Source organism: Dipodomys spectabilis, unplaced genomic scaffold (assembly GCF_019054845.1).
Source record: "Dipodomys spectabilis isolate Male_0828 unplaced genomic scaffold, ASM1905484v1 ptg000030l, whole genome shotgun sequence".
Lineage (NCBI taxonomy): Eukaryota > Metazoa > Chordata > Mammalia > Rodentia > Heteromyidae > Dipodomys > Dipodomys spectabilis.
Genome location: NW_024870707.1, coordinates 4,426,180 through 4,435,430, shown reverse-complemented (window position 1 = coordinate 4,435,430; position 9,251 = coordinate 4,426,180).

The window sequence follows — 9,251 nt, the reverse complement described above, 5'->3', positions numbered from 1 at the left end:
GATCACCGCGGGTGTTTTAGAGTGACGTGATATCTATCTATCTATCTATCTATCATCTATCTATCTATCTATCTATCTATCTATCTATCTATCTATCTATCTATCTATCTATCGATCGATCGATCGATCGATCTATCTGCCTATCTATCTGCCTATCTATCTATCTGCCTATCTATCTGCCTATCTATCTGCCTATCTATCTATCTATCTATATCTATCTATCTATCTATCCATCTATCTATCTATCTATCTATCTATCTATCTATCTATCTATCTATCTATCTATCTATCTATCTATCTATCTATCTGCCTATCTATCTATCTATCTATCTATCTATCTATCTATCTATCTATCTATCTAATCTATCATCAAGGTGTTGTCACTGGTGAATACAGTGAGCCTTAATCAATGTCTCCCCTTTCAACATTCTCGATTCTTGTTTTTTCCCTTTATATATATATATATATATATATATATATATATATATATATATATGTATATATATATATATATATATATATATTATAGTAAAGGATACTGTACAGAGGGGTTGCAGCTACATGAGCAAGGCAATCGATTCTTGACTGCATGCCCTGCCTCTTGACCCCTTCCTTTGTCTGCCTCTCTCCTCTTGACCCCACCCTGCCACCTTCCAAGACCCACTTCTAGGGGTTTTATTGAACTTTGACTTTGCTTTTCTAAGGAATTACACAATTTGCTTCTCCCTTGAATCTACCATGTTAACATGAATAAATTTGTATATGAATATCCACCACCCAGTGCCTTTGCTTATGTACAAAGGAAATCATGCATTCTTTGTCTCTCTGGGTCTGACTTACTTCATTTAGCACAATTATTCCAGATCTTTTCATTTCTTTACAAATGGTTCAATATCATACTTTCTAATGGCTGAGTAAAATTCCATTATATACAAACATAATCACATATATGTATACATGTATGTGTGTATAAAAAACACATTTTCTTGATCCATAAGACACACTATCTAAAGACAACCTTTACCTAAAGTAATAGGTCCAATCTAAGAGTGTTGCCCTGAAGTGATTTATGGAGACCAAGACCTGAAAATATGTGTTGTATATTTTTTGGATGAGATTCATACCACCTGTACAGACCCTTAGCTCATAGTGGTGAATGTGAAAGTAATATATTCCTATGAGTGTACAATATATTTAGAGTTAAATAGCTACAGAATTTAGTCTGGAAAGTCACACTTCCTTCCATAAGAACATTGCAGGAACATGTGTCTTTGTACCTAAACTCAGAAAATTGCTCAAGACAAATTATATATAAATCTATTGCACATAAAAGCCTTTGAACTAGTCATGGCTTCTCAAGGTCAGAGAAGTTGAATATAATCAATCTTCTTTATACCCAGTCTATTTCTGTCTCTTATCTATTTCAGATACTTACACACTTCTTTCTTGTAGGCACAGATTAAAACAGTTTATCTTTTTATCATAGACTGAATTGTGCCTTCTCAAAATATTTTAAGTCTGAGATATACAGGGCATAGGGTAGAGTTCACTGACATAATGTCACACAGAATAGCCCTTTATCTTTTTTTTCATTTGGTTATAGAATTTTTGTTTTTTGTATTTATATATATTTATTGTAAAAATACGTACAGAGTGGTTACAGTTACACATGAGTAAGGTCATGAGTACATTTCCTATTGAGCAATGTTATCTCCTCCTTTGTTTTTCCCTTACTATCACTTCCCTCCCCACCTCCCCAGCTCCTTCTTTTCCTTCCCCCCCAAAGTTGTAAAGTTCATTTTCAACATAGTGTCTTGAGTGGTATTCTTGCAGAAGAAAAGGGTCTGGATACAAAAATAGAGAGAAGAGGCAAACAAAGAAAGAGGAATAGTTTGGGAAATGACTGAGGTTAGTAGATGGGAAGGAGAGACTGGGAGAATCAGGGAACAGAAGACAGTGTTCAAAAGGAAATGTACTCATCACCTGATTCATGTAATTGTAACACCTCTGTATATCACCTCTCTAATAACAATATTAATTTTAAAAATAAAAGAGGAAAAACACTGGACACTCTCTTAGTATGTATCTTCATAGGGATATTTCACATTTTTAGAGTGAACATATAAGAATATAATTTTGTTGTTTTGAACCATCCAGTTTGTGGCATTTTAACATCCATAAAATATTAATGCATTATGTTTATCTTTGGTTGATATGTTGGAACCATATATTTATTTATTATTTTATTTATTATTAGTAGTATTTTGCTGGGGTTCTGGGCCTTGAACTCTGGGCCTCTGTCTGTCCCTAAGCTACTTTTGCTTAATTAAACCTAGCACTCCACCACTTGAGCTACAGCACCACTTTTCTGAGATTAATTGGCGATAAGAGTCTATGCCCGGGCTGGCTTTGAACCATGAATCTCAGACCTTAGCCTCCTCAGTAGCTAAGACTACAGTCATGAGCTGTGTCCAGCTCTTGGAGCTTATTTAAAGCTAGTCTTTGTGAAGGTGAACTATCCATCTATTCTGGTCTAAGTGAGTCCTTAACTCTATCTACCCTTCCATTCTACTATCATTCACTTGGTTCCTGGTTTTGCAACACTTTAGATATAGCTAGGAATTACCTGGTGGAAGATACACAGTCTTTGAGAAAAATCCAGTAACATTAAATTTTACTTATATTACCTAACTCAGACTCACCCCATATTTTCCAAGATATTAATAATCTTCCTTTCAATCTCGTATTTACTGTTTAACCTGTGAGCTTAGACTTTTATTTAGTGAGATGTTTTTGTAATTACAAAGCAAGAAACAACTAAACTATTCATGTTTAGAGTCTGTGCTGTTAGATATTAATTTCTATGTCTTGGATTAATTAAAACATTAATTTCTATGTCTCAGATAGATGGCTTCCCACTACCCTCCCCACCTTCCCTCAAACCCCAACAGTTTGATGCTATACTTAATGTTTCTCTGCTTTCTTCGAATAACTTGTGTCATGAAAAAGATTCATATGTGAATTTCCTTTCTGCTTTAGTGTTAATGTTCAATTGATATTTAGTTATGATTATAATGAAGTTTGGTGAGGTATATTTCTTTACCTTATGTATGGTGTATTCACGTGTACATCTTCTGGAGGGATGGTAAAGAACTCAAGGCAAAAGGCAGGAAAAAGTGTAGTAATAGGAGCTCACTGGACATAGATGAAAGTGAACTATGCTAACTTGTGGGTGGAGATGGGAGGAGGAACTGGGGGATGAATGAGGGAACAGAACAAGACATTGTACTATACACATTACCTGACTCTTGTAATTGTAATCCCTCTGTATATCACCTCTACTAACAACAAGCAAGTAAACTTAATTAAAAATGAAAGAAAAGTTTTTTAAAAAACAAAACTATAACTTAGTCATCTATTGTGGTTTGGAAGAGAAACAGGTCCCAAAGTCCATTTGGCTGTTGCTGCTGACATTATGGGGAGGTGGTGGGAACTTCAGAAATGGGGCCTTCTTGGAGGCACTGCACTAGTGAAGATGTGCCCTAGAAAGGTTTCTATGGTTCACTAACTCCTTCACTCCTTGGGTTTCCTGGCTTCCATGACTTGAAAATCTTTATTTGGACCTGTCCTGTCCACTGTGCTGACCTACCTGATCATAGATTAAAGGCATCCGTGGATACACTGTGACTTCTGAAATTGTAAGCAAAATAGATCTTCACGTCGATTTCCTCAGGGGTTGCATAAGTCTATCTTTGCTTCATTTTGGGATTTTCCACATAGGTGATATCATAAACTATCTTCTGGCAGCTTCTATGTTTCCTTAAAGTCCTATGAGTCCATCAATACCATGAAATGATAGAATTTCATCTTTTATACATCAATGATTAACCATGATACACATACACAAAGTTATCTTTATTAATGAAAATAGTGCTGAAATAGTTAGAGACAGTGATTTTGTTTCCTTTGGATACATACCTAGTTTAAGATTGCTGGGTTATATGGTAGTTCTGTTAATAATACTTTGTTTAAATTAGTTCCCCTAACTTAGATTTCTACTAATGGTTTGTAAGTATTTTGTTGAAGCTGTCAAATTGTTTTAGGAATACAGAATTAACAGTTAGATGAGAAGAATGCTTTTCTGTGTTCTATTGCACAGAATGACTATAATAATTAATTATAATACATCTTCCAGTATACCTTGAAGAATGACATTTGCATGTTTCACCTCAAATACATATGAGATGTTTGAGGTACTGAACATGCAAGTTACTCTGATTTGGTCATTGTACAATCTAAACACATATCCACACATCATGTTATACTCTATAAATTTGCACAATCATTGTGTGAAATAAAAATAAAAAAGCCAAAAAACAAAGCCCAAACAAAAGAGTGGGTTGTCATAAATGTATGCTAAAATTATCCAGCCAGATTAGGCTTTGGCCTTGTGTGGTCAGTTGGCCAAATTTGGCTCACTGGTACTGCCTCTTTTATTGTGACCCTGGATCTAAATATGTTTCTTTTTCCCATTATTAATATTGTTATTATTATTTTTAAATGTCAGGTGTTGGGTAAAGCTTTATTTATTGTACAAATACTATACAGAGGGTTTACAGTTACATGAGTAAGGTAATGCGTACATTTCCTATCAAGCACTATTACCTCCTCCTTTGTTTTTCCCCTACCATCCCTTCCCTTTCCACACCCCCAACTCCTCCCTCCCCTTCCCCAAGTTGTAAAGTTCATTTTCAACATAGTGTCTTGACATCTCATTGTTACAATGGGTAAACCCGTATCCTTATTTTAGCATTTTATTATTTCCCCTCCCTTCCCCAAATTAGAAAAATGTATATACAAGATGCAGGCACCGACATCAAATACAATGTAAACAAGGGTTATTCCGTGGGGGAAGACCATCCTAGAGAAACAAAAAAAATCACATAGTATATTTTAAATATCTTAAAAAAAACTATAGCAAGAAAGAAAACACCAATTGTGTCTCTATCTTAGGGTTCATTTCACTTATACGGTCATATGTACATAACTTTTTACCTTTTCTGCTTGTCCTAAACTTATACTAGTTATTGCAAATAGGGGAAACCATGGGACCTACGTTTCTTGGGCCTGGTTTATTTCACTTAATCTAATTTTTTCCAAGTCTTTTCATTTCCTAACAAATAGGACAATGTCATTCTTTCTGATGGAGGCATAGAATTCCATTGTATAAATATACCACAATTTACCATAGCTAAGATATTATAATCTTTAAATAGTTGTGCAATAAAAGTTTCCATTTAACAAAGTAGTTTATGAATTCATTGCATCTTGATCAATGTTACCCCTTTCAACATTCTCACCATTCCTCTTCTACCAGACTCTTTCCTTATATTTATTTTTGCAGGATATACATTGAAAGTCTTGTCTGTTCTGCTCTGCATTCTACTGTCTGTTCTATTCTTGTCACTTCTACTCTGCATTCATCTACCACTTTCCCTTTGACCCCATTCCACCTCTTTTGAGTACCTGCTTCTTGGTGTTTTATTTTGCTGAAGTTTGATTTTGGCTTTTAAGGAGTTACACTATTTGAGATCTCCCTTGAATCTACTATATCCCAGTTAATAAACTAGTAAACACCTGCCTACCATACAACATACTTATGAGTTTGTAAGCTAAATGTAGTTTCAAATGTAAGGGAAAACACGCATCCTTTGTCTTTTTGAGTCTGACTGACTTAACCTCATTTCTTCAGGTCTTTCCGTTTCTTTACAAATGTTACAATATTATTATTTCTAATGGATGAGTAAAATACCAGTGTGTATAAATATCACATTTTTTATCTATTTCTTGAAAACTTTCTTCCTATTCTTTTTGCCCACCATTTTCTTACAGATTCCTAGAGTTTCAGAAAGTAAATGGTGATGGCAATAATAAGAATATTATCCCGGGGCTGGGAAGGTGGCTCAGTGGTAGATTACTTGCCTTGCATGCATGAGGCCCTGGTTTCGATTCCTCAGCACCACATAAGCAAAAAAGAAAAAAACCAAAAGTGGCGCTGTGGTTCAAGTGATAGAGCGCTAGCCTTGAGCTGAAGAGCTAAGGGACAGCACTCAGGCCCAGAGTTCAGGCCCCACGACTGGACCCCCCAAAAAAATCATCCCTGTTTTTGAGTGAGATAATTCCATGATTTCCCTGTTTAACGTAACAGTGCCTAGTGATTTTTCAGTACATCATCTTTATCATATGCTAATGCTTTTTACTGCTACTTTCCTATACATTATTGATTGTCCCATGTGTTACATTTACGAATTACTGTTCATTTTAAAATGAAATTTCAGTGACATTCTTTTGCCATGATAGTTCATTGAATCATACTAAAAATTTGAGCAAGGAAATTCAAATATAAGACTGATGTTTACATGGTAAAACTATCAGGCAAATAAATACCTTGCCTTAATAATAAATTTAGGCAGTGCTTTTAACCATTTCATCTGTCAGATACCATATTAATTTTCTTTTGCTATGTAGTAATACCCTTTGTACTGATAATACTTGAGTATTTTTGAAGATATGTCACATCTGCTTGTGCAGACCCTGTATTTAAACTTATATTATATATGTGTATATTTGTGCACATATATTTATAGTGTGTTCAGATATTATTCTGATAACTTTTCTTGTACTGTTTCAGTGGACATGGTTTACAGTTCCTGCTATCAGGTTTTAACATGTATAACATGCAGCCTCTTTTTCTTCTTTTTTTCATACTTTATCCTAGTTTTTGTTAGTTGTACAAGGAGGTTTCATTTTCACATGTCCACATATGCATACTGTGTGCCTTGATCAGATTCAATCCTTCTGTCACTTTATCCCCTTCTTCCCTCCCAAACTAACTTCAGTAAATCCCATCTTTATACACACACACACACACACACACACACACACACACACACACACACACACACACACACACATATATAAAGCACTTTGACCATATTCATCCTCCTTCTTCTCTCTTTGCCCTTTCTACTCTTACTACTTCCCACCTCCAGAAAAGAACCCATTTTATACTCTGTCATTCGTTTATTTTAACGTATGCAAATAGTTCCAAGGGTTTCATGACAGTATTTCACACATACCTATACAGTATTTTAGCCTACTTTTTGATTTTTTTCTTTATATATAATGAAAGTAAAGCTCGGAAGAGGAAAGAACACAGGTGTCCAATGATGTACAAGTTGTCGAAGGCAGATTTTGAATGCCATTACCTCTCTCCCATTACACGCACATCAATCATACAAGTCTCTTAGTCATTTACTGTGTTATCTTGTATTTATTAATTTTTCATTTCACTTTTTACACCAAACTCACATAACCTAAAATTCCTTCTCCCTATTTAGTCAGTACTTAAAACATCCAGTTCTTCAAACATCTATGCTTATGAAGGAATCTGTGCCTATACATGAATACATGTATGTATTTGTCTTCAGGTATAAACAAACATACTTAAATGATTTCTGTAATATTTTAAACTAATCATTCCACACTTCCCTTCAAGCAAGTTTATTAGTGAATTTTAAAATATCATTTAGTATAACCTTCTTTTTAAAGTGGCGGTGGCTTTTTAGAGACATATTCATGTGGCTTATCATATATCTATAACTCAAGAAAATCATGGCCATAAGCATTTCTTATTAGTTCAGTTAAAAAAAATACAAACTAATGCACAAATCATATATCTGCTTAATTGATGCAGGACATCCACGATCTCTCTTATTTAAACTGTGCTAAAATGTGGCTTATCCCATCATGCATTTTCAGCATGATGATATCCATATTTGATATTTATTTCAAATATTTATTTAATATTTATTTCCTGTCTCCACCTGGATAGAGCTTTTAGTGTTTGACTATTAGGTTTGTTTCATTCAGGGAAGAAAAAAATCCATAATGGCCTTTAACTTCACTCTAATAGAAACTTCTCATCACAGTACATTTGGGATAAGTACATTTGGGGTAGCAGCTGAAATTTGTCATTGAATCAGTAAAAGTTTACTTCATGACAATATTCTTAAATTATTTCATAAAGGCTAATTGTTTCTTACTACAGAATCTAGGATTCTCTGTCTCTGCTGTCTGTGCATACAATATAACATGAAAATGTAAGATGAATGATTCTATTTCTAGTCAGACTTCAAAAGTGCAGAGAAAAGTAAAAAAAATGTGACACTTTTTGTGACTTCCATTCTTCACCTGTTGATTTTAATTAAATAATTACTGATCATTAGGGGAAGAGGAACTGAAGTTAGAATTTTCTTGAGCACAGATGATGAACTGTCTCTACGGGTCTTATTACACAGCTCTTCACCTCAAAGAGAATTGCCTACCATCATGTCTCCAAAATTAGAGTTCCCTGCTAATCAGTTTCTAGGGGCCTTATTAAAATAACTGCTTTTTAAGACTTTTTTCCATGGAGATAATGAAATGAAACCAATTTCAACAAACACAAAGTTTCAGCTTTTACACTAGATTAATGAATATGCAATTTGGTATAGGTTTGTTGAGTTAATTATGATTCCTCAGGGACTGTTATTTCCTCTAACTTGGATCACATTTCTCTGGGGACAAAGAAGTATAGATTGAAAATTCAGAACTAAACTTGGTTTGGGCACAGTGTCTTCTCCTACTTACTCTTGTACTCTTGGGAATGCTATAAATTCTGAGATCTTAGTTAAAAATGAAAATACTTTTTACAGTACAAGACTCTTGAGGAGTAAACTAATAATTAGTAGTAAACTGTTGTGAAAGCTGCAAATCATTTATACTGTAACTGTTATAAATAGAATGAAAATGTTAACAGTAATAGTAATGATAAGAACAATATATATTATTTGCCAAGTATGTTTCAGATAAAAATGAATGCAAAATACCTGCTATGAATTTTACAAGGACACCAGGAGAAATGTTAAGTTATCTCACATTTTAGATAAGAAAAGAAATGCTGGGAAACTTTAAATTTTAGCCTCAAGCCAATGATAAATATTTTAGATAGAATATTTTAGAAGAATAAATGTTTTTAGATACAACAAATATTTTAGGTTTAATTCAGATTCAATTTATCATCTAAGGATCATTGCTTTTAACTAGTATGGGCCAAGAGAAAGAGGAGAAAAAAAGAGTTCTCTCAGCTACATACATAAATAGATAGATGACAGATAAATACACAAATATGTATGTACCTGCATATATAC